Below are 25,733 nucleotides of genomic sequence, written 5' to 3'. Positions count from 1 at the left end.
TCAATTCTACAGTCTATCCATGGTTTAATGGTGAAGAAATGTTGATATACTGAAGCAGTCGGAGTCTTATTATTATAAAAGTCAAAAATAAAAACTTACGAGTCCCGTAATAGCAATAGCAGCACTGCCTTGCTCTACAGCATTATTTTGTTTTACCACATATGGTCTCCAGGGCTTTGTTTATGTGCAGTGGGGTGAAATGACAGCTGCCAAGAAGACAATGTTTTTTGCTTTTTTAGTTACATATATAAAACCAGTACAATTTTCCTGAATGCCTAACTAGTAAGCTTATAACAATATTAATATGACCAACAATCTGAGAAGATACTAATTTTAAAAATGGTACCTAATAAAGCTCTAAATTAAATATAAGCACATGCAAAAGTATCAGAAGAAGCCAATCAATGTTCACAAAGAGGTAGGGTTTACGAAAAAGGTGGGCCTTATAGCTGTGGGCAAATGCCAATAAACAGAATGGGCCAGGGAGGGCATTTCAGTGTGGGAACCATGAAAATGAAAGTAAGAAGACAAGACTGGTGAGTGGAAGAAAAGCATGGGGTCTGATTATGCACGGCCTTGAATGCCAACAGCAGGAGCCTGGATTTGGGCCTATAAATAAGATACTATTTCAGGAGTGTTCCTGGGTCAGGGAGACCTTATAAAAGCAAAATGCTGGGGAGATGAGCAGACAGCACTGTGCACTCAAGTGGCCAAGAGGCAGGAGGCAGGGAAACCAGTGTGGAAACTACTGCAGTGTTTCCACATATGAAATCATTATTATTTAACATAAGCTTAAAAATCGGTAAAGCTTGGGAATTGACCCAAGTAATTTCTACAGAGCAAACAGTGGAGAAAGAGAGCAAGCTGCAGTTCCAGGCCAGGGCAGCCCAAGGTCAACTCTTCTTTGAACTTACACTTTGCATCAAGATGATCATGGGTATCATTAAAAGGGTGCAGGTGGGCCCTAGCCAGTTTGGCTCAGTGGATAGAGTGTCAGTCTGTGGACCAAAGGGTCCTGGGATTGATTCAGGTCAAGGGCACATACCTTGGTTGCAGGCTCCTCCCTGGCCCGGTTGCAGGAGACAACCAGTTGATGTGTTTCTCTCACATCGATGTTGCTCTCTGTCTTTCCCTCTCTCTTCCAATCTCCCTAAAAAAACCAATGGAAAAATATCCTTGGGTGAGTACTAACAAAAACAAAAAAACAAAAAACAAAAAGGATGCAGGTGAAAGTCACCCTAACTGGGCTTTAGAAAATGTGGAACAGAATGGAATTACCACTGGTTAATATAGGGAATGGCCCAAAACTGAAAGTATTTTGAAGTATGTACAGTACATGGCAAGACCTCATCAAATAAATATTACCTCTATGTGACTAGCACTGTGAAAGACCTTTCACATGTTATATAAATAATGGATACATAGCTATACTAATAAAAAGGTAATAAGCTAATGAGACTGGGAGAGCTTCAGGACGTCCTTCTGGACAAAGCCATGGCAGTGGGGCTGAGGCAGAGGCAGTTAGGGGCGATCAGGGCAGCAGGGGAGGGCAGTTGGAGGCCATTAGGCTGGCAGGGGGGGCTCTTGGGGGCAAGTAGGCCAACGGGGGGGGGCAGTTGGGGGCGATCAGGCCGACGGGGGGAGGGCAGTTGGGGGCAATCAGGCTGACGGGGGGGCAGTTGGAGGGGACCCAGGCCTGCAGGGGAGGGCAGTTAGGGGGAACCAGGACTGCAGGGGAGGGCAGGTGGGGGGACCAGGCCTGTAGGGGAGGGCAGTTGGGGGGGACCAGGCCTGTGGGGGAGGGCAGTTGCGGGGGACCAGGTCGGCAGGGGAGGACAGTTGGGGGGACCAGGCCTGCAGGGGAGGGCAGTTGGGGGGAACCAGGCCTGCAGGGGAGGGCAGTTGGGGTTGACCAGGCCGGCAGGGGAGGGCAGTTAGGGGCAACCAGGCCTGCAAGGGAGGACAGTTGGGAGCGACCAGGCTTGCAGGGGAGGGCAGTTGGGGGAGACCAGTCCTGCAGGGGAGGGCAGTTGGGGGAGACCAGTCCTGCAGGGGAGGGCAGTTGGGAGGGACAAGGCCTGCAGAGGAGGGCAGTTGGGGGGAACCAGGCCTGCAGGGAAGGACAGTTATGGGTGACCGAGCCAGCAGAGGAGGACAGTTAGGGGCAACCAGGCCTGCAGGGGAGGGCAGTTGGGGGTGACCAGGCCTGCAGGGGAGGACAGTTAGGGGCAACCAGGCCTGCAGGGGAGGACTGTTGGGGGCAACCAGGCTGGCAAGGGAGGGCAGTTAGGGGCAACCAGGCTGGCAAGGGAGGGCAGTTAGGGGTGACCGGGCCAGCAGGGGAAGGCAGTTAGGGGTGACCAGGCCGGCAGGGAAGGGCAGTTAGGGGCAATCGTGCCAGCAGGGGAGCAGTTAGGTGTCAATCAGGCTGGCAGGGGAGTGGTTAGGGGGTGATCAGGCTGGCAGGCAGAAGCAGTTAGGGGCAATCAGGCAGGCAGGCAGGTGAGCAGTTGAGAGCCAGCAGTCCTGGATTGTGAGAGCCAGCAGTCCTGGGCCTAAACAGGCAGTCTGACATCCCTCGAGGCGCTCCAGATTAGAGAGGGTGCAGGCTGGGCTGAGGGACACCCCCCACCCCCGGGCACAAATTTCGTGCACCGGGTCTCTAGAATGATATAAGTTCTCCACGCACACAGTGGGTATAGAGTGTGATTAGGCCAGGAGTTAAATGTTGACGTTACATCTTCAGGTCTAATGTTTATTCCAAGTGATCTTGTTACTTCCTTTTTGGCCTACTGGGAAAAACTGAAAGAAAACAAAACAATATCATAACCAGGACTATCTATTCTAGCCAAACTTCTACAATAAGATTCTGATCTGGGTAACAAGGAACGTTCAATTAAATCATTGTGATTCTGAGGCAAATGGCACAAGCTATCTATGCCAACATACCACATGTTGGTTCAACAGTTGAAAAATGCATCATTTCAAACATTAAATGTCTTATTATCAATAATTTTTTTCTAAAAATTGCAGATGCTGTGGGTGAATCACTCACATTGGGCCACTTTTCTCAAGGAAAACCAAGATAAATCCTTGTGGGCTCAGAAGCTGAAGATGGCCCTAATCAATTCAGTTCCACAGTAATTAAAACTATTTTTCATTTTTCCGTCTGCCCTTTTAATGTTGCCTAAAGGACGCCTAGAATCCTCCTTTTATATGTCAGAGAATTGTCCCATACTACCTAACTGTACCAGCCTATGAAATTTGTTTTACCAAATTGTATGGCACCTTACAGCTTTTCAGTGTGAACTACCATTATTCACAATATGTCATTAAGCCCCTCTCAGTCCAAGGTGTAGCTGGCAACATCAAGGGCAAGAAGGATGCATTAGCTGTCTTTACCCACCAGGTGCTTCAATACAGCACGCAAAGCCTTGTCAGTAGTAGATCTTTTTACTTCTTTTTTTATTTCTCATGAAGTTCTGACCGGATCAATCATACATGTAGTGTAGGCAGCCAGTCTCTATCATTTGATGTGAAGGGTGATAATAAAGGCCTCCAGTGCCTCTAAATAAATCCTGTCCCAACCTGTCAAAGTAGCTGAGTTTAAGAAAGAGGTTTGAGCATATAGTGCTACTAGGGGTCTTAAGCAGGTTAACAGGTATTTACCAAACATGCCTTATAAGCCCAACAAAACAGGAGACCAGGCATGGCCCACGTGACCAAAGTTCACCAGTATCGTTAAGATAGAAATGTCATGTTTTCAATAATTTTAATATCTAATTTATTTTCAGTAAAAGGTAAAGTATTTTAAAATCTTTACATGGTTCCTACCATAGGCTGCAGGGTATAGTGGAAAGAAAGGTGTGGGGCAAATATTCCACCTCTTTTCCAGCCTCATTTCTGGGCATCCAGTGACCCAGCCCCTCTGAATGACCAGTGGCTCCCTAAGCTGCCCAGATTGTTATGCTAGGCTCTGTTCTAAGCACTGCAAATACAAAGATGAATGCACAGTCCCTATCCCCAAGTAGCTCATAGATAATGAGGACACAAGTGCAGGGACACAAGTGCAGCAGCAGAGATTAGTACAGGGAATTGGGAGCTCCAAAGCAAGGAAACGGAGCCAACACTGAGGGCTGGGGAGGGCATCCAAGAAGGAAACGATCCTGGACTGAGTCTTCAGGGATGAGGAGGCTTCCCATGCAGCTGTGAATGCAGCCTGGGCAGGGCCTCCATGGCATTCAGTCACTGTGTGCAAGAACCAGAGTTTTGTGCTCAGAGCACAACGGGTAAGGCATGAAATGGGGAAGGATGAGCGAGAGAGGAGGGCAGGTGCCTGATCACGGGGGTGACTAGACTGGCTGAGGAGGAGCCAATAAAGGTTTGTCTCCTTCAGCTTCTACATCAGGGAAATGTGCTCATTATAAATACTTCAAAAAGTACAGATCAGAAAAAAGATGATGAAAAATATTCAAAATTCCACAATTTAGTGATAACCACTGTTAACATTTTGATTTATAATAGTTTATATATGTGTGTTCATATATTATATTTATGTTTACATATACTAACAAATATATTTTTCTTCAAAAATGAAATCATTCATAATGTGACATGTGCATACAGTGAAATATTATTCAGCCTTACAAAACAAAGGAAATTTTGACCCATGCTACAACATGTACAAACCTTCAGGACATTGTGTTAAGTGAGATAAGCCAATCAGAAAAAAGACAAACAATGTTTGATTCCACTTATACGAGGTACCTAGAGTAGTTAAATTCATAGAGAAAGTAGAATGGTGGTTGGGGAGGAGTGGGAAATGGAGAGCTGCTGTTAAAGGGTATATACACTGAGTGGCCAGATTATTATGATCTCTGAACGCATAATAATCTGGCCACTCAGTGTATATCCTATATAATAAAAGGCTAATATGCAAATTGTCCCCTCGACTAGGAGTTCAACCAGCAGGCAGTCCGGCCAACCGCCCATGTCCCCTTCCCCTAGCCAGGCACCGGGCCTCATATGTATATATGTATATATGCATATAGGTATATAGGTATGTAGGTATATAGGTATATAGGTATATAGGTATATAGGTATATATGTATATATGTATATATGTATATATGTATATATGTATATGTACACACACACACACACACACACACACACACACACTGAGTGGCCAGATTATTATGCGTTCAGAGATCATAATAATCTGGCCACTCCGTGTAGAGTTTCAGTTTTGCAAGATGCTAAGAGTTTTGGAGATTGGATGCACATGTCAATATACTTAACACATTGCGGATGGAACACGAGAATTTTTGCTTCATATTACACAGTGTTTTATAAAGTATCATACTTTAAAAAATATTAGCTTGTAAGAACATGTAATAAATAACTTCAAAATGCAATGGGTATTTAATTTTAAAGATGCCTTTAACATTTATGTAAAACGTTTTTTGTACTCATTCAATAGAAACTTATCTGGCCACTGGATAAAGCTAGCAATGAAACTACTGGTCTGCAATGTGTTGACACCATTGAGCTGTATACTTAAAAATGGTTAAGATGGTAAATTTTATGTTATATGTATTTCACCACAAATAAAAATATAAATAAATAAAATCTGGAAAAGAAAATCACTTAATGAAGCTGTTTTAACACTATTTTCACTTATTTTTGCAGTCATCTTTCCATGTGAGACATATACACCTCCATCAGTATTTCAGAGGACTGGATAGTGTTCTATTGTAGAGATCTACTTTAATTTACTTAACCTAGGAGATTTATTTTTTAGGATGGAAGAAAATTATGAATGCTTGGCTGATGAGAAGGAGCCAGTAAAAAACAAAAGAGATATAAGACCACAGAAAAGAGAGGAATATTAAAATAGCAATGGTTCTGAAGGAGGCACAAGAAGATGGCATTCAGGGTTTAAGTAATGGGCCGGCCTTAAACATGGGGAAATATGGACACCACATCCTCTCAAGGAAGGAAATGAAGATGGACCTGAATATATTTGCACGTGCAAGGGAGAGTTTGGTTAGTTGAAGCAAGTCAAAAGATAGGACATCCCAGGAAGTGGGATGAATGAATGAGTTGGAAGGATGCACAGCTCGTTAGGTAAAAAGGTCCAATGGATTTTGAGACCAGATTCATGGTGGGATCACCTAGGATGGGGCCATCACCAAGGATTACGACAAGAGTTGGAGAGGAAAGGGGGGTATGAGAAGACACGGAGCCAGGTCTTCAGTTCTCAAGAAATGGATGAAGTGACTTGGAGCTGGATGAAGAGTAGTGATGAGGAAGAGTGACAGGCAGTTTACCACATTTAGCCTCAGAGTTGGGGATGACAAGCCTTTCATGCAGTGACCCACAGAGAAGGTTGAGAGAGCAATCAGCCAAAAGGCTGACAACTTTAACCATGGATTCCCCAGAGTGAAGAGAAAAAGAATGTGAGGAAATCAACAGAGGACTGGAAGTGAAAAAGTTAAGAGGGAGTGAAAATACAAGATATTATATATGGGAGTAGCAAGGTGCATGTGAGAGGTGATGCTGGCACAAGTTATGGTCCTGTAGGAGGTAGGAGGATGTGGGGTTATGGACAGAGTTGGATGGCCAGGCTTGAACAACAGAAAGAAAATGACTGCAGGTCCCAGGGCTAGTCTCAGAAAAGTGCTAAGAATCACTATTAAGTTTGCAACAGACAACAAGGAGACTTCTCTAGTTCTCAGAGCACATTCTCTAGTACCTCCACATTCTTTACCATGATTTATTTTTCTCGACAGCACATTAGCCATATGCTATACTAGTTCCTTGTTTATTTCTGATCTAGAATATAGATCAGAGTATAAACCTCCCTGAGGGCAGAAACACCATCTGTCTTGTTCATTGCTCTATCAACCAGCATCTAGATCATGTCTGCACATAGTAAATCACAGTTGTTGAATGAATAAATGCTAAAGGTCAGTTAGGATAAGGATATCCCATGAGGTTTAGTAAAATAGCCGGTAGGATCTTCCCCCAAGAGGGAGCTATGTTTGGGTGTTGGTCTTGGTCAGAAAATGTCAGCCATGGCCTCTTCCCAGGTTGTATCTACTCTTCACATGACTACGCCTTCTGATCCTATAAGATCAGCTTGAGTGTCACCACTAATGGGAAGCCACTCCTGAAGTCTCTCCCTATCCAGGACAGCTGCCCCCTCTTGGGTACTCTCAAGGCACCCTATGATTCATCTATTATTATGCTTACCCTACTGTATTGTGGGTGAACAAAAAAGGTTCTATGGAAACTAACCTCACAGGGTGATCTGATGATAAATTCCTAACTGGGCAGGTCATGCTGAGTAGCCATGTCCCCAGCATATACTTTTTAGGAAAAGGTTTATCTTTGCCTTAAGCAAGCCCTGTCCATTGTTTCTGTGCATCTAGGTTAATACATCATTAAAATAAGCACCCTCAAGAAAGCACATAATATTGCCGAAACCGGTTTGGCTCAGTGGATAGAGCGTCGGCCTTCAGACTGAAAGGTCCCAGGTTTGATTCTGGTCAAGGGCATGTACCTTGGTTACGGGCACATCCCCAGTGGGGGGTGTACAGGAGGCAGCTGATCGATGTTTCTCTCTCATCGATGTTTCTGACTCTCTATCCCTCTCTCTCCCTTCCTCTCTGTAAAAAATCAATAAAATATATTTAAGAAAAAAAAATATTGTTATAAAAAAAAAGAAAGCACATAATATTGTTAACTGTCCTATAGTCCAGTCCCTGCCTTGCTTTTCCCCCTCGTGTAATCTTCCTTATGTTCCCTCCTTAATTTCAAATGCATAAAAGAAGCCGCAAAACTTATTCTCCGGGACATTTGAAATCTTGCTCCCCAGTATATGTAGTCAGTTTGGCTCAAATAAACACAAAATTATCTACAGGTTTGGACGTTCTTAAGTCAACAGAATAACTACTTACATGTCAGCCTCCGCCCCACTAGACTGAGCAAGAACAGCATATCTGAAATACACAATAGGGACTCCAAAAATGTTTGTTGAATATATAAGTGGAAATCACTTAGCAGTAAGTGTGACAGTTATGTGAGATGGTCAATAAGAGCCTGTATTTTCCCTTCTTTGAAGCTCGATGTGCTATTCAGAAATTTGCACTTTGGCCCTACTGAGCAAGGGAGCCCTTGTTGCCAAGGCAACTGGGTGAGAAAACAGCCTAGCACCCAACACCAAAGCTAAGTTTGAATCTTTCTGTTTAAAATACATTGGGGGTCCGCTGTGCTTCACGAGCCCATTCCCTGCCCACCTGACAGTAGGCATGCCTTGATGCCCTGGTGGAACAGTGAAGTGCCTGGGCAGCCTTCCCCACCAGAGATGCTCCCCAACTTACAGAGCATGACAGAACACCGGGGGAGCTTTTAAAAATGTCTGGTTTTATTGGTCTGGAGTGCAGCTTGGATTTTTACCGCTCTTCAGGTGGTTCTACTGCACAGCCAGGGTTAAGAACCTTTGCACCTTGGCTCCTTGCCATTTCCTCCTAGTTTGTGGCACCATCCAAGGTAGCAGCTCATCAAGCACTTCTATACCCCAATGTCTGCCAAAGCCAGCCATGCGCAAGGTCAATGGTTGTTTGAACAACCCTGAGTAAGGATGTTGCTCTTTAAGACAGTACCAGAAGCCAAACCATACAGTTAACTGTACTGGAGGAAATCACACCTTTTTGTTCAATTTTAAACTGTGCTGTCCTTCAGAGGGAAGGTAGGGGAGGGTGAGGGGAAGGGGGAAGAGATCAACCAAAGGACTTGTATGCATGCATATATAAGCCTAACAAATGGACACAGACACCAGGTGGGTGAGGGCATGAGTGGAGGGGGTGGGGTGGGGCTTTGGGGGGGATAAGGACACATATGTAATACCTTAATCAATAAAGGAAAAATAAAATAAAACTCTTGCTGTCCAATCGCAAGAAAGGGTGTTTTAGTTTAAATTTATCCAAATTAAAAAAAAATTAAATTAAAAATTCAGTTCCTCAGTAGTACATTCAAGTGCTCAATAGCTAGTGCCTACTGTGTTGGAGAGGGCAGAAATAGAATATTTTCATCACCATAGAAAGTTCTATTGGATAGTGCTGATATAAAAATATTTCCTCAGAAAATAAACTGGTTATATTCATTTTCTGCTAATCATGGACAAAACGAGCCATGAGGTATGCAGAGGGTAAACTGAATCTCTGGTCATTTCTTCTTGGCAGTCACACCCTGATGAGTGAGGGTGGCTCTTTATACCCCTTTGTGGGAATGAGAACTAAGAAAGGAACAAAAGTTTTTTTGTAATAGTTCCATGTATGTATTAGGGCGGCAGTGGCTTTCCAACTATTTTTTTACTGTGACCAATAATAAAAAAATATGTTTTATATCACAATCCAGTATACAAATATATATGTATATGACTGAAACTAAAAGTTTTTAAAATTTTATCTTTATTGTTCAAAGTATTACATATATCCCCTTTTTTCCCTCTTAGCCCCGCTCTACCCATCTCCTACCCTACCCCAGACCTTCCCCATGCTATTGTCTGTGACCATGGTTTATGCATATATGCATATAAGTTTTTTGTTAATCTCTTCTTGTCCCTCCTTGTAGACAGCGCCTGGGAAGGCACATGGGCATTTCTTTAATTATTGTCAGCTGAACCCAAGGTGACAGGCAAAGCCGCGTCTTGGATACACATCTTACCAAAAAGGCAGATGTGTTCTCAGCCTTTTTTTAAAAAAAAAAAAATACTTCTTTCTTTATTGATTAAGGTATTACATATGTGTCCTTATCCCCCCAAAGCCCCTCCACCCCCCACTCATGCCCTCACCCCCCCCTGTTGTCTGTGTTTCTTGGTTAGGCTTATATGCATGCATAAAAGTCCTTTGATTGAACTCCCCCCCTTACCCCCACCCTCCCCTACCTTCCCTCTGAGGTTTGACAGTCTGATTGATGCTTCTCTGTCTCTGGATCTGTTTTTGTTCATCAGTTTATGTTGTTCATTATATTCCATAAATGAGTGAGATCATGTGATATTTCTCTTTCTCTGACTGGCTTATTTCGCTTAGTATAATGCTCTCCAGTGTTCTCAGCATTGACTCTTATCTTTGCCCAGGTGTTGGGGAGTGTGTTTTGATATGTAAATCCAGTCAAGCACCAGGAATGCTTGGGCCTACTCAAGAATGCAAATAATCTCCTTTGTCTTGTCTTTTGGTGAAACTTCCTGGCATTCAGGGGTATAAAATAAACTCGCTGTATCGGCTTTGGGTCATTGTCTCTCCAGCAAAAGAGGGCAGTGGTCCCACCCGGTTCCCAGCTTTTTCCTTCCATTTTGTGTCTTGTCTCTTTCTTTCTTTTATTTCTCAATCCCCAGCTGCCTCTACTCGAAGAACTGGTTCATCTCTCTTTCCGTGCTGGACGCAGAAAAGAGAGACCCCGCCATACCTCCTCCCCCAATTTCTTCTGAGATCTGTGAGTCTGTTCCATAATGCTACAAGTTTTATATATCAACTAGTGGCCCGGTGCACAAAATTTGTGCACAAGGGAGGGGGTTCCCTCAGCCCAGCCTGCACCCTCTCCAATCTGGGACCCCTTGGGGGATGTCCAACTGCCGGTTTAGGCCCGATCCTGGGGATGGGACCTAAACCAGCAGTCGGACATCCCTCTCACAATCCAGGACCTCTGGCTCCTAACTGCTCACCTGCCTGCCTGCTTGGTTGCCCCCAACTGCCCCCCTCTGCTGGCCTGGTCGCCCCCAACTGCCCCCCCACCAGCCTGGTCACCCCAACTGCCCCCCTGCTGGCGTGGTTGCCCCTAACTTCCTCCCCCCCCCCCCACACTGACCTGGTTGCCCCCAACTGCCCGCCTCAGTCGGCCTGGTCGCCCCTAACTGCCCACCCCCCCATTGGCTTAGTCACCCCAACTTCCCCCCTGCCGACCTACCTGGTCGCCCCCAACTGCCCCCCCCCCCCCGCTGGCCTGGTTGCCCCCAACTGCCCCCTTGCCAGCCTGGTCACCCCCAACTGCCCCCCCACTGGCCTAGTCGCCCCCCAACTGCCCCTCCTGCTGGCCTGGTCGCCCCAAGCAGCCTGCTGTTTGGTTGTCTGTTCGGTTGTTTTGGTTGTGACAGCCCCTGGCTTTTTATATATTAGGGTAGGATATTTATCCTTGTTATATATTTGCACTTGATTTTTTCTTTATTATCTATTATATTCTGTTTTCTGTTTCACTAAAATAAATAAACCTACGTAACTGTTTTCACAGCCCTGGTGAGCTATAGTTTGAAAAACCACTGTCTGAAGATATGTTTCCACATAAAACTGGCACTCAGCTTCATACTGCAGGGTTACTAGCTGGCTAGGTAACAATTAACAGCCAACATTTTGGGGGCACTTACTAGATGCCAGGCTATGTTAAATGCGTTATATTCATTACCTTATTCAAGTCTCATAATAACCCCACACAATAGGTGTCCAAGAATTATGAAAGCGCTGAAATTTTATGCTATTTGCACAAGTTAGCCTGCCTCAGTTTCATGGATGCTAGCAGAAGACACAAGACTCCTGGGTCAGAGACAAAGGACTTTATTACTTGCAGCAACAGTAGTAACATATTCATATCAGCATTTTCTTGCAGTTCTCCAGCTCCAATTCCCATAGGGTGTCACAAAGAAGACCATGTGACACCTGTACATGCAGTGAGCAGCCTACTGGAGAGGAACTCTGACCTGGGGAAGCACAAATCTACCGGATATAAGCATACCCATCCTTTGCTTCTGAAGGCAACACTATCATCCAAGACTGTTCACTACAAACATCCTTGAAAACACAGTCCAGAACAAAACAGCAGCGAGTGCCTCTCTGTAAGACCTGTCAAAATGCATGGGGCACATGAGAACTGTCTGCCATCAGTAGGTTCCACATTTATCCTCATCTTGTACATGAGGAAACAATAGCTTAAAAGGGATTAAGTAACATATTCAAGGTTACACAGCTAGTAACCCAGGTCTATATGACACCTAAGCCTATGCTGATGGTACTTCCACAGCCTTTGGAAGTCCCATAAAATAGGAAAAAAGGAGATATTTGTCATTCAGTCAGTCATTCAGATGTGCAATCTGTCCCTATAAAAGCAATTAGCTAGATATAAGTTGTAATAGGCCATCTTTTCCACATTTTTTCAAGAACCATACAAGAAGAGTATCATATGAACAGGAGTCTACAAACTTTGCCTGTGAAGGGCCAGGGAGTAGAGATTGTCAGCTTTACGGTCAGATGTGCTGTTTCAACTACTCAACTTTGGTGGTAGTGCAGAAGCAGTCACAGGTTACAGGTAACCAACTGGGCATAGCTGTGTGCCAATAAAACTTTACTTACAAAATAGTTTGCCAACCCCTGTCCTCAGATAACCCAGTGGGATACAAAAAAACCCCCCAAAAACCCATAATATAATTTCTACACACAAACCAACAATGATATAACTGGAAAGACAAGGTAAACATGCCACAAGCAAGCAAACCAGGAGATATATGGAACTGACGTGAGCCTAGGTTTAACTTCAGATTACTGTTAAGTCAGCTTGGATAAACAATATGTCAAGAACTAGTGTAAAATATTCATAGACTAAAAGGAGAATACTAAGAGTCTCTCTGTGATGACTGTGGTCATGCCAAGGTTCTAAGAAATAAATGATGTGACTTCCAAAGGCTTTTGCTAGCCTTAGATGCTCAATAGGAAAGCAATTATCCAGAACAATCCTCTTTAATTTTCCATGTGATAAAATGAGTTAAAACCTGTGTTATAAGTAAGGAGAAAGCAACAATTAAAAAAACAACAACACAACAACAGTTGAAAAAATAACAGGGGAAAAAAAAAAAGGAAGTTACTCTGGCTAGGGGCCATGCTAGGGATTTCACAAATATTGTCCAATAGCTAATAGTTCACTTACAGAGCTGCCAAATGTCTGGCTCTGTAAGTGAACATTCACTTGGTTCAATGGCCTGATCTTAAAGGAGCACAATGTGCCACTATTCGATCACAATGGTATCCTTTTTGCCAAATCAGTTCATGGAAAATGTTTGCCTTTATTTTTATATCATACATATTCAATCAAAATTTTGATACATCAAATCATTATGATGTATTCAATCAAAGGGCAACCCACTCCTTTTCATATAAATCAATTTTTATGCCACATACAAGCTCAAATTATAATGGAAAAACACTAATCAAAATGTCAGAAAAGATAATCAGCTTTGTCAAGAAAAATTCCAATAGCTGCTAAAATTACAGGGAGATAAATATGAACATTGTGCTTTCATTGACAACACTGGGGAAAAAATCAAAACTGACACACTTTTTAAGTCTAGACTATGTGGGAAAATCACACTGCAAGGAAGACAAACTGTCACCTCTAAGTTGGTATTCCTGCTACTGCATGTAGGTGTATTTTAGTTACTAGTGCTTCTATGTAAATACTCCTTCAGTTTTTAAAAAATCTTTATTGTTGAAAGTATTACATATGTCCCCTTTTTTCTCCCATTGACCCCTTATAGCCTGCCCCTGCCTCCCCCACCTTGTTGTTTGTGTCCATGGGTTATGGATATATGCATTCAAGTTCTTGGGTTGATCTCTTCCCACCCACCCCCACCTTTCCTCTGAGATTCCAGAGTCTGTTGCATGCTCTGTCTGAATCTATTCTGTCCATCAGTTTATTTTGTTCATTAGATTCCTCATATGAGTAAGATCATGTGGTACTTGTTTTTCTCTTTCTGGCTTATTTCGCTTAGTATAATACTCTCCAGGTCCCCCCCATGCTATCTCAAAGGGTAAGAGATACTTCTTCTTTACAGCTGCATAGTATTCCATGGGGTAATTGTACCACAGCTTTTTTATCCTCTCATGTACTTAGGCTGTTTCCAGATCTTAGCTATTGTAAATTGTGCTGCTATGAACATAGGGGTGAATGAAAAGTAGAATTTAGACATTCTAGGAAATATATTTCCATTAGAAATTCGAGGACAATTACTTTACAGAATTCTAATTCTATTTATACACTCCAACTTCAATAAAGAAATTATATTTCTATTTTGACTGCTTTACAATGGTATCAACATTTCTTAATATCTCTTCATTCATGAATCAATTGAAGGAAAAATAATTTGAAAGACTATTTAATTAAGCAACCTAATTAGAAAAAAATATAACATCATTTTTGCCATGTACAGTCATTTTATGCTTGAAAACTTCCACTTATTTCCATTTAAAAATATTTCTCTGGTAGTTAAATCACATCATAAGTGTAAAAAATCTAAGAAGAAGTCTGCTTTGTTAATAAATGAAACATTTAATGAATAGTAAGGCTATGCTATTTTTGGAGACATTTATGTTTACATTCAATTGAAAACCATAAATCATTATAATAATTAACACCATTTAAACTACAGGCTAATTTCCTCTACTGCCATAGTTAATCACAATTACTTCTTAAGCTTTGTCTACACTTGCCTAAAAGTATTACACGACTTTCAACATTTTTTCAAAGACACTCTGTATTCTACAGATAGCCTGTATCACTGTCCCTGGAGATGGACGATTCTGCAGCCTTGAACAAAAGTCTGAATATCTTAAGGATTTTTAGCATGTTAGACACAGCCTGTACTTCTTAAAGAAGAAGAGAACCATGAAGACAAGCTTTCGCCTCTTCTATTTTATCTCGCAAAGTCTATGGACAAGCAATTGCTTATATTTAGTTCGACCTTTAAGGAAAACTGAAATCTACTCCCAAAATAAAATTAGTTTTACTTTCTAGATTGCACTGGGGGAGAAAAGGATTTCCAGCCTCCTTTTATATAAAATTCTTTTATTTATTTTTATTTTTTATTTATTATTAAAGTTATTGGGGTGACACTGGTTCATAGGGTCATCTAGGTTTCAGGTGTACATTCCTATGATACATGATCTGTTATTGCATTGTATGCCCACCACCCAAAATCAAATCATCTTCTGTAACAATACATTTGGCCTTCTTTACCCTTTACTACCTCTCTACCCCCTTTCCTCTGGTAACCACCACACTGTTGTCTGTCTGTGTCTGTGAGTTTCAGTTTGATATCCCACATATGAGTGAATTCATATGGTTCTTAGCTTTTTCTGACTTATTCCCCTTAGCATAATATTCTCAAGCTCCATGTATGTTGTCGCAAATGGTAGTATTTCATCTTTTCTTATAGCTGAGTAGTATGATGTGCTACATCTTCTTTATTCAATCCTTCATCAAAGGACACTTTAGTTGTCTCCATGTCTTGGCAGCTGTGAATAATGCTGCAATGAACATAGGGGTGCACATATCTTTGCAAATAAATGTTTTCAAGTTTTTCAGGTAGATGCCTAGAAGAGGTATTAAATTCTTAAAACAACATTGCTTTCCATTTATTATATTAAAAATTAAATCAAAATATATAAATTTCCCATTATTAAATAAGTCCTAGGGATGCATGGTATGGTGATAGTTAATAATACTTATTGTATATTTTAAAGTTGCTAAGAAAGTAGATCTTAAAAGTTCTCATCACAAGAAAACAAAACTGTAACTTGTGGTGAGGGATGTTAACTAGACTTATTGTGGTGACCATTTCACAATATATTTAAAAACCAAATCATTATGATGTATACCTAAAACTAATATAATACTATATTGTCATATATATAATGAAGCACTTCCAGGCAAGCAGTGGTTTTGGGAAAAACAACAACAACAAAAACAACACCACAAATAACTCAGAATGTAGTAAAAAGCGGGGATTTATGGATGGGATGGATATATCTATCTAGACCATATGTCACTGTTAGCTACAAACCAGTATCAGACGTTAGGAAGTGGTTAGGAGGGAAAGACTGAGCTCTGGAGATGTAATCTGCGGGAACATTCAGTTTCTTTGGGCAGCAGGCTGCCTGTTCAGAGGCCACAGGCTGGCAGTAGTGTGGTCTCTCCCAGCCTAAACGTGCAATGACGCCCCTCTCACTCATCAAGCCTCGTCTTATACAGAAAACGAGTGTTGCCGGCTCATTTCTGCACCTGTGCAATGCTGCACAACGTTGGAGTCTCAGAGGCCTGCAGATGTCCATCTATGTATCGACATCGCATTGCAATATAGGAGGTGACGTGGTGGAACCCTGGACTGTCACCAGACTGCCCTGGGTTCAGATTCTGCCTCTATGACTTCCTGGGATATAGGAACTGTGGGACTATGGCAGCGCCTACATTAAGGGACTGTGAGAAATAAGATAATACATGGAAAGCATTTAGGCACAGAGCCTTTGGTAAGTACTCAATAATGGTACATGTTGTTATTACCTATCACATATATCTTAGATCAGTACTTCCCTAAGCCTAGTTTCAGAGGTAGTGTTTTATATCATGATCCAGTATCTATACACATATTTTATATAATAACACAAATAATGACCATGCTTATATAGTGCTTACTACGTAAGGACACTTCAGTTGTTTCCATGTCTTAGCCACTGGTGATAGTTAATAATACTGTAAATTAGCTAGATGTAAATATATCTAGCTAATAATACAATGATGCAATAAACACAGGCATGCACATGTCTTTGTGAAAAACTGTTCTCAAATTTTTCAGGTAGACACTCACAAGAGGGGTAACTCTATTCTTAATTTTTAAAAAAATATATTTTTATTGATTTTTTACAGAGAGGAAGGGAGAGGGACAGAGAGTCAGAAACATAAATCAGCTGCCTCCTGCACACTCCCCACTTGGGGATGTGCCCGCAACCAGGGTACCTGCCCTTGACCAGAATCAAACCTGGGACCCTTCAGTCCGCAGGCCGACGCTCTATCCACTGAGCCAAACCGGTTTCGGCTATTCTTAATTTTTTGAAGAGCCTCCATACTGTTTTCCACAGTGGCTGTACCAGTTTACATTTCTACCAGCAGTGAATGAGGGTTCTTTTTTATCCACAACCTCTCCAACACTTGTTATTACTTGTCTTTTGATAATAAATAACCATTCTAACAGGTATGAGGTGGTATCTCATTGTAGTTTCGATTTGCATTTCCCTAATAGCTAATGAAGTCAAACACCTTTTCAAATATCTGTTGCCGTTTGTGGAACATATGCTAGTATATAATGGAATACTACTCAGACATATGAAAAGATGAAATACTGCCATTTGCAATAACATGGATAGATCTTGAGATGATCATGCTAAGTGAAATAAGTCAGAAAAGTCAAGAACCATCCAATTTCACTCATATGTGGGATATAAAACTGAAAGCAATAAATGAACAAACAAGAAAAACAAACAAAGAAAAAACTCATAGACCCAGACAACAGTATGGTGGTTACCAGAGGGAAGGAGGTGTGGGGATATAGTAAAGGGTAAAGAGGGCCAAATATGTGGTGATGGAAGATGATCTGACTTTGGGTGGTGGACACACAATGAACTATACAGATCATGTATCACGGAATTATACATTTGAAACCTATTTAATTTTATTAATGTCACCCCAATAAATTTAATTTTAAAAATGCTGATCCTAGCCTGTTGAATTGGTTTCATGACCCAAGACCTGTAGTTTGAAAACTATTATAAGCATTGTATAAAAGTTTTTTTGAAAGCATTAGCAATAAAAAAATTAAATGAGTCTATATATCTCATCTAACCATTATTTTGTGCAGTGTAAATCTACACACACACACACACACACACACACACACACACACACACACAAAGGATTACTACATGGAGCATTTCCTAAATTTATTCAAGCATCTCTATCCCCTTGTGGGATGGACACAAATTTGGAAAATGTCATCCTAGGGTGCTAACACCTTCAGGGCAGAGACAATTCAGGGGTAAATCTAATGTATATTCCAGTCAGCATGCACAAACACGTTTGAAAAATTTCTAAGTAACTGATTGAGGAGGAGTCCCTCCGCGTGAAGGGGGACCACCAGGACCGTGAGCTCCGGCCTGAGGAGAGGCGTCCTAGGTAGAGGGATGGTCAGTCACTTACAATAAATATGAGAGGCAGGGCCTTGTGAAAAAGTCTAATTAAAAATGTGTCACTCTCCAATGATGGCTTTAATCACAACAAATTAGCCTAAAAATTGAAACATGGTAGATGTTACATAAAATCCCATTTTAATGGTTTTACCAAAATTAATGGTAGGTTATTTTTAAAGTGGATTTGTTCAGCCCCAGGGGCTGGGCTGAATGAGAAGAGCTGGGTTTGAAGCCGAAGGGAAAGAAACTAGACAAGAAGGGCCCAGGAGAGACAGAGCCTCAGCCACTCCCCAAGGCAGGCGAACTCACTCGTCAGACTTGTCTTAGTGTCTCTGTAACTGCAGGGGGTGGGGAGTGCAAATCACCATCAATTCTTTCCTCTTTGCAAATCTCCCTCCCCTTGAAAAATTTAAAAAGTGCAGAAACCAACTCGCAGAATAAACGACTCTATAATGTGCAAGAGAGCAAATTCAAGAACTTCAAGAACACAGACACATGGGGCCAAGCAACTAAACAATTCTGGGTGATGCTTAGTTTTGTGGGCAGCAGACACAGAATGTAAAAGGGAAGCTTTATTTTTAGAGTTGAACGTCAGCATTAAACATGTTCTCTAGAGTAAATACAAGTTTTTTTGTTTGTTTGTTTGTTTTTGGTAACAACAGGATTACAGAGTCAAATCTGCCTCATTCTTGGTTCTATGGATGTCAATTTCCACTTGCTTCTAGCTAAAGGAATATTACCATCACCTTTTATCTCTACAGGAGATTGGTGGAGAGAATTTAGAGCTTCATCGTCCAGTATGGTAGCCAATAGCTCCAGTAGCTATTTAAGTTAATTAAAATTAAATGAAAATGAAAATTCAGTTCTTCAATTGCACTAGAAATTTTTCAAATTCTTAGTAGTTAGTCACATGTGGCTCTTGGCTACCAGGCTGGGCAGATTATAGAATATTTCCATCACTGCAGAAAGTTTTATTGGACACCACTGACCAAGAGAAAAGCCACTTACAGATGCTAAAAAGAAAATTGTTCACTTCTCATTTGGTAAAAGGCTTCCAAGTCCTACCCAACAGAACTAGCTTGACTTTGAATAATGTGGAATTGAATTTATTTATTTATTAAAGACTAGAGGCCCGATGCACGAAGATTCGTGCAAGAATGGCCTTCCTTCCCCTGGCTGCTGGCACCGCCTTCGCTCAGGCCTGGAGCCGCCTTTCCGCCTTCCCATGCTGCCCAGAGGCCCGGAGCGGCTGGGGTGGTGTGGAACACCTGCATCCCGCCCCGCCCCCTAGGCACCTGTGTATGCAAATTAACCCGCCATCCTGATTGGCTGGTGGGCGTCACAAAGGTACAGTCAATTTGCATCTTACTCTTTTATTAGTGTAGATTTTAAAATTGATTTTTAGAGAGACGGGGGGAGGAAGAGAGGGAAACATCGAAATGAGAGCACACCCCCTACTGGGGATCAAGCCTGCAGCCTGGGCATATGCCCTGATCAGGAATCAAACCAGCAACTTTTCGGTACATGGGATGATGTCCAACCAACTGAACCACATCGGCCAGGGCTGTGGAGTTGAATTTAAAGGCGGCTGCCAAAGATTCCATTATGATCTCAAAATATCATTCCAACCAGCCTGTTTAAAAATCTCTTTGCACTGACTTTCCACTGCCACAAGTTGTCTTTCAAAATCCAAACATGCCAGGAAATGATTATTGGATGATCACAATAACTTGTTAAAGTTCCACTAACTTAGTTTGAAAGTGCTTAGAGCAATTTATCAAAACAAAAACAAAAACAAAAACAAAAAAACACATAAAAATACATGGTACTATCAGCTCCAGGAATAAAAGTTTATCCTATATAATAAAAGCCCAGCGACCGAAACGGCAGAACGACCAGAATGACCAGAAACCAGAATGACCGTGACCCCTCGCCCCGGCCAACCCCGCCCCCCAGCGGAACCCCCACCCTGATCGGGGGCGTGGTCGGCCTGCAAACCCCCCGTGGCCCCTTGCCTTGGCCGGCCCGCCCCCCCTAGCGGGGACCCCCACCCTGATCCGGGGCCCCCATCTGGGCAGGCCAGCCAGCCCCTATCCATGCACCGGGCCTCTATCCTATATAATAAAAGAGAAATATGCAAATTGACCCTAAGGGCAGAATGACCAGAACAACCACTTGACCAGTCACTGTGAGGCTCACTGACCACCTCTTGGTTTCTTTCCCTGGCCAGTAGGCTCCGATCACCTGATGGCAAATGGGGAACTGGGGGTGGGTGGTGGTGGGGGGCGGGGCCGGCTGCAGGCAGCCAGGGAAGATGGCCCTGATCTCAGGCCAGGCCTAGGGACCATACCCACGCACGAATTTCGTGCACCGGGCCCCTAGTAGTTAAAGTAGTCCCTAGTTAAAATAAGAAGGGACCCACTTCTGTTACCCTGAGAATGAGGAAAATATCTCTCACACATCTGATGTGTCCCTAACCTTTTCATGAACTTAGATTCAACAACACCTGGTTTTTGTATCACATTTTGAGAACTGTAGTACATGTCTCATCTGAGCTGCACAGAACCTAATCCCCACTGTAGTATGGATTCTGAGCGCTATAGATCCTTCTCCTGAAGGGGGAGACTGAGAGGGAATACATTCTCTTGTCTGCGTCTGTCTTGCTTAATTGGTTACTGAACTGATCCAACTGGCCAGATTACACCGTAGAGAAACCAAGTGTCTGAGATAGCGGGGCCAGCTAGTTCCCCTCTGTCGTGATTCCAGGTGCCCTGCCCATCTGGCCACTGTCCTGCAGTGTGCGCCTAGGTCACAGAGAAACCAAGCAGGAGGACAGGTAAGAACATGAAGCAGAGAGATCTCAGAGAGGCAAGGTGAGCACAACAACAAAAAAGCCCTGCAAAGTCGTCGTAGGCATGAGTGTGATCGCTCTCTAACAGTGATTTTCAACCCTTTCCATCTTATGGCACACGTAAACTAATTACTAAAATTCTGCAGCACACCAAAAAAAAAAATCTATTTTTTGCCGATCTGACAAAAAAAGGTATAAGTTTGATTCATTCACACCAGATGGTTATTGTTGTGCTGGCTGCTGTCATTTTTTAAATTTGACAATCTAAGGGAAAAAAGGCCAGTGCCCCTGACTAGTCAGGCATCCCATGATGCACACCAGTTGAAAACGGCTGTTCTATAACAAAGCCTAAACATGAGGCATTATTATGTCCATGAAAAAAAAAAATATATATATATATACACACACACTGAGTGGCCAGATTATTATGATCTCTGAATGCATAATAATATGGCCACTCAGTGTATATCTAATATAATAAAAGGCTAATATGCAAATTGTCCCCTCGACCAGGAGTTCGACCAGCAGGCAGGCCGGCCAACCACCCGTGTCCCCTCCCCCTGGTCAGGCTGGCCAGACCCCCACCCATGCACAAATTCAGGCACCGGGCCTGTACATATATATATATATATATATACACACATACATACTGAGTGGCCAGATTATTAAGCGTTCAGAGATCATAATAATCTGGCCACTCAGTGTATATGCCAAAGAGCAAATCTCCTCTGCAAAGCAACCTGTGAAAGACATTTGATGTGAAATGCATGAATTAAGCAATTGTTATAGACATTTTAATGTTGATTTAAATAATCCAAACAGATTGCTTTTGGTGGCAGATTATAATAAACATGCATTTTCCAAATACTTTGTTTGCTCAATGTTATAACATCTGCCATCTAGTCATTATTGTTAGCAGAACTTCTTCATCCTTTTATTTACCATGTCCAGTTTTTGAGCTTCCAACTTGAGGAGCTTGCAAGACATTTATTAAATGTGTATAAATAAAGGACACATCATTAAAATTCCTATGCCATGCCTTGAAGGTTAAATTTACATTTCTAGTTCATTAAGAAATGACAGCTATCATTAATCCTGGAGACATGGCATCTCTCGGACATACAGAAGAAAAAGTTTGGGATTTAATGCATGAGAGCGGAGACGCTAAGATTCTTTGATCTGCAAATATTACATATATGAGCCTAACAATTTTCTTTGGAAATGTTAAGTAGGTCAATTTATCAACTGCTACCATGGAAGGTATACATCCATATTCGCCTATCGTTTTGATGAGCTGCAGCCTAGAATGGAGTTACAGCCCTGCAATATTAAAAACCTGCCACTGATTCAAGCAGGGAAATGAAGCAGAAACTCACATTACCTTTTAGGCTTTGTTATTATAATAGATCCAATAACTTTATTTTGAAGCATTGATAGTAACTTATTATCAACTGAATAATAAGCAGCCATCTAAAGAGAGAACTCTTTAAGCATTAACATGGAAAATTCCTCAAGATATATTAGAAGTGAAAAGTGAGGTGCAAGACAGATCCAAGAACTTTAAAAAACAAAGCACATCCTTTATTAGGTTTGGTTCCCTAACAGGACCTCACATGTAGGAAGTCGGAATGGGTTCCTTCAAGGAGAGGGCTTCCCTTCCCACTGGGCTGTTCTCCCATTCGCAGTCACAATCCCGGCTTAGCCGTGAAAGGTCTGGCAGGAATAAACCTGACCCCCCCCCCTCCCCCCAAAAAAACAAAACACACAAAAACAACAACCCAGTAAAATGCTTGAGATATAACTAAGTGCATTACAGGTAGGGTGGACGGAGGAGAGGGATGAGTTGGAAAAAAAAAGGAATATGAATTAAAAATGGGAAAACTCCCTCGTCGTCTATTTGATTTATTTAAAGGGGGAGAAAACCTCTAAACAAGGGCTCTCACCATAACCCAACCTAATCACTTTATTTTTCATTGTAGCGGATGCCCCCAAACAGCCTCGGTAACCCAGAGAAACGGAAAATCCCCTTTCTTACCCGAGGGTGCGCCCCGGAAAAGGACCAGCCCGGCCGCGCGTTCGGAGCGGAGGGCGGCGCGCGCGGCGGGGAACTTGCTGCCTCCTTCCCGGCTGCCCGCCCGCCGCGCGGCCGGACTCGGCTAACGGTGACGGGAACCGAGCGGCCGGGAGGCCGGAGGCCACACTGGGGGTCCCTTCCCACCAGGGTCCACCCGACCACAAAAGGCCTGGGTGTCCGCTGGGGCCGGAGCGAGGACACCTGTCAAAGGACGGGACCCGCGCCGCAGCCGGCGGGGGGCGCAGGGCTCGCAGCGGCACTGCGGCGGCGGCACCGGCGGCACCGGGCGCCGGCTCGGCGCTGCGTCCGCGGGGGACCGGGAGCCGCCCGCACCTGCGCCGCGCTCCGGGCGTGCGCTAGCGGGGGTCGGGCCGGCGGCCCCGCGCCCTGGGCGCTCCGAGGCGGGTGACCGAGCCGAGCCGGGCCCCGCCGCCGGGAGGACCCCGCCGCCTGAGCCCCGGTGCAGCGCCGCCGCCCGCGGTCTCCGCCTCCGGGCTGGGAGCGGAGCCGGGCCCAACGCCCCCTGGCTGCCCGGCGGCCCGGGCGGAGGACGGGGCGCCGCGAGCGATGCGCCTACCTGCTCCGGGGCGGCGGGGCGGCGGGCGCCTCGCGGGGCCGTGACCTGCGGCGGCGGCGGCGGCTGCAGTCGTGGCGGGGAGGGCGCTTCTTTAAGGAAGGGGTGGGATCTGCCCGTCCGCCGAGCCGCGGCCCGCCCCCGACTTATTCTGGGGTCCCTGCCCGCGAGAGCGGGACCCCCGGGCCTCCGCTTTCACCACCCCTCGGGGTCCCGAATAGTTACCCGGGGCCGGAGCCGAGTGTGCGCGGCGGCACCGCTTCTTCCCGAAGCCTTTGTGGACGCGCTCGCCTGGCGCTCCTCACCCAACAAAAGGAAGGACGGGATCTGAGGGATCCTCCGCCTGCTGGTTATTTATTCCTGACCTGTCGTAACCTTCTGGCTGGCTCCCTCCGGTCCACGCACCTAGGGTTTGTGCACGTAGCAGCTAAAAATCATTGTAATGCGCACTGGCTGAATGTAGTTCTCCACCGCTCAGCGCTCTCCCGCGGTTTTGTTTCATCGTCAAGAGCAAACACGGGGCCAACTTCTGACCCTGAGGATGAAGAGCGTACTCCGAGGCCGCCCGCGCAGCGCCAGCTTGCTCTCCCCCTCCCAGAGTCTGTTACAAAACTGTATTCGTCAGCATTTTAACAGCTTCCCCCACCCCAGACCCCGATCTAGCAGTGGCACCATGTCAATGACCTCCAGCAGCAGCTGGATCAGTGCCATTTTTATCACACGCTCACCATTTAACTTCGTTTTAGGGGGCTCCCACACACAGTAGGTCCTTTATCATCCTGCCTTAGTCAGACTGATCTCCATTCTTTTTGAGGCCTCGGTACCACACCTGTCTCATTTATCTGTTTCCTCTCAAAGCACACGGTTCGAATTCTCCAGTTTAACATTCGAGAACTCTCCCTTCCCCCACACTCTTGTAATTGTTGTTTACATGGGTATACATTGATTTGTTATTGTTTTCTCCTGGTACTGGACAGTGTGCTTCTTGAGGCCAGGGACCTGGCCTCTCCTGTTTTCCTTACCTTAACAAATGGGACTGTTACCCCTTCGGTTAAAATAGCAAAAACAGAAAACTTAATTCCAATCTAGAATCCTGAAAGTGTGTGCTAAATTTTGTGGGATTTTTTTCTGAGAGAGTGACTATAGCTTCCATCAGACTCTCTAAGTGATCTGTGACTTTCTCAAAGAATTGCTTGAGGCCTATCTATGAATGAACCCCAGCTCTGATGTGACACCCCCACCCCACCCCCACCACTCTGCCCTGACTGAAGGAGCCCTCCAGCCAGACCTCCCAGTCCATTCTTTTAAAACTTCTGTGTTGATCCAAACAATTAGTGGTCCCTCTCAACTGTCTGCACATCAGAATCACCAGCCGGAGTGGTGCTTTGAAACAATGCAAAGGGCTGGGTCCTCCTCAGACCCCCTGAGTCCCAACCCGGAGTAGAGGGGGAAGAGCCACAGGTGATTCTGACATGCCCATGACTGAGAAGACACTGCCCTTCTTGGGAACAGGATCCCTGATTGGTAAAATGCCGTTCTTTTTCCCTTTTCTCCACGGAAGCACTGAGAATCCTTGCACTATGTTTAATTTATTGGAACATTTTCATTTTCACTTAGAGCCAGGCTCACTTTTGTTTAAGAAACCAACTTGAATGTGTGAGTATAGCAAGCCTAGCACCATTTGGCAGCAGCACTATGTCACTGCCACCTTCATCTCCAAAACGTCTATCTAAATAAACCCAGAGTGAAATAAATTACATTCCTGACTGTGATATTGACAGCTGAAATATTATGTAAAATGCTGGCATGAAGGAAAGTTGGTTGCTATACTCAGATTCTGTTAATGTCATGAGAGTCTTGGTGAAGCTTCAAGAGAACTGAGGACAAACAAAACATAAATTTAACGGTGCTTTTATCTTTTATTGGTCTTGGCATCCCACCCATTAAAATTTGTCCACCACATATGCACTATGACCTTAGATATTTTAAATCATGTGTGGGTGTAGAATTGAAATACTATTCCAGTGCTGGATGTCTATTTTTATTGTTTTTTTTTTAATTTAATAAATCTTTATTGTTCAGATTATTACAATTGTTTCTCCTTTTTTCCCCCCATATCTCCCCTCCACCCGGTTCCCACCCCCCCCCCACCTCTGCCCTTACCTCCCCCCC

At 43.8% G+C, this 25,733-nt stretch overlaps 1 protein-coding gene across 7 annotated transcripts in view; it reads right to left on the bottom strand.

The window, feature by feature from the left end:
• Positions 1–23,918, bottom strand: part of TMEM150C (transmembrane protein 150C) — an 83,092-nt gene extending 59,174 nt beyond the window's left edge. For 2 of the 7 annotated variants that reach the window (XM_079778256.1, XM_079778252.1), the window contains exon 1: positions 23,787–23,918. The gene's annotated coding sequence lies outside the window, so the exon portion shown is untranslated. Of the gene's footprint in view, positions 1–1,045; positions 1,151–22,526; positions 22,642–22,948; positions 23,220–23,564; positions 23,714–23,786 lie in introns of those variants that run through there. The other 5 variants (XM_079778258.1, XM_079778254.1, XM_079778253.1 and 2 more) reach the window with 5 other exon arrangements.
• Between the last annotated feature and the right edge of the window lie 1,815 nt (positions 23,919–25,733).

This window comes from Cnephaeus nilssonii (genome assembly GCF_951640355.1).
Source record: "Cnephaeus nilssonii genome assembly, chromosome: 1".
Classification (NCBI taxonomy): Eukaryota; Metazoa; Chordata; class Mammalia; order Chiroptera; family Vespertilionidae; genus Cnephaeus; species Cnephaeus nilssonii.
This window is presented reverse-complemented; position numbering and strand designations above follow the sequence as displayed.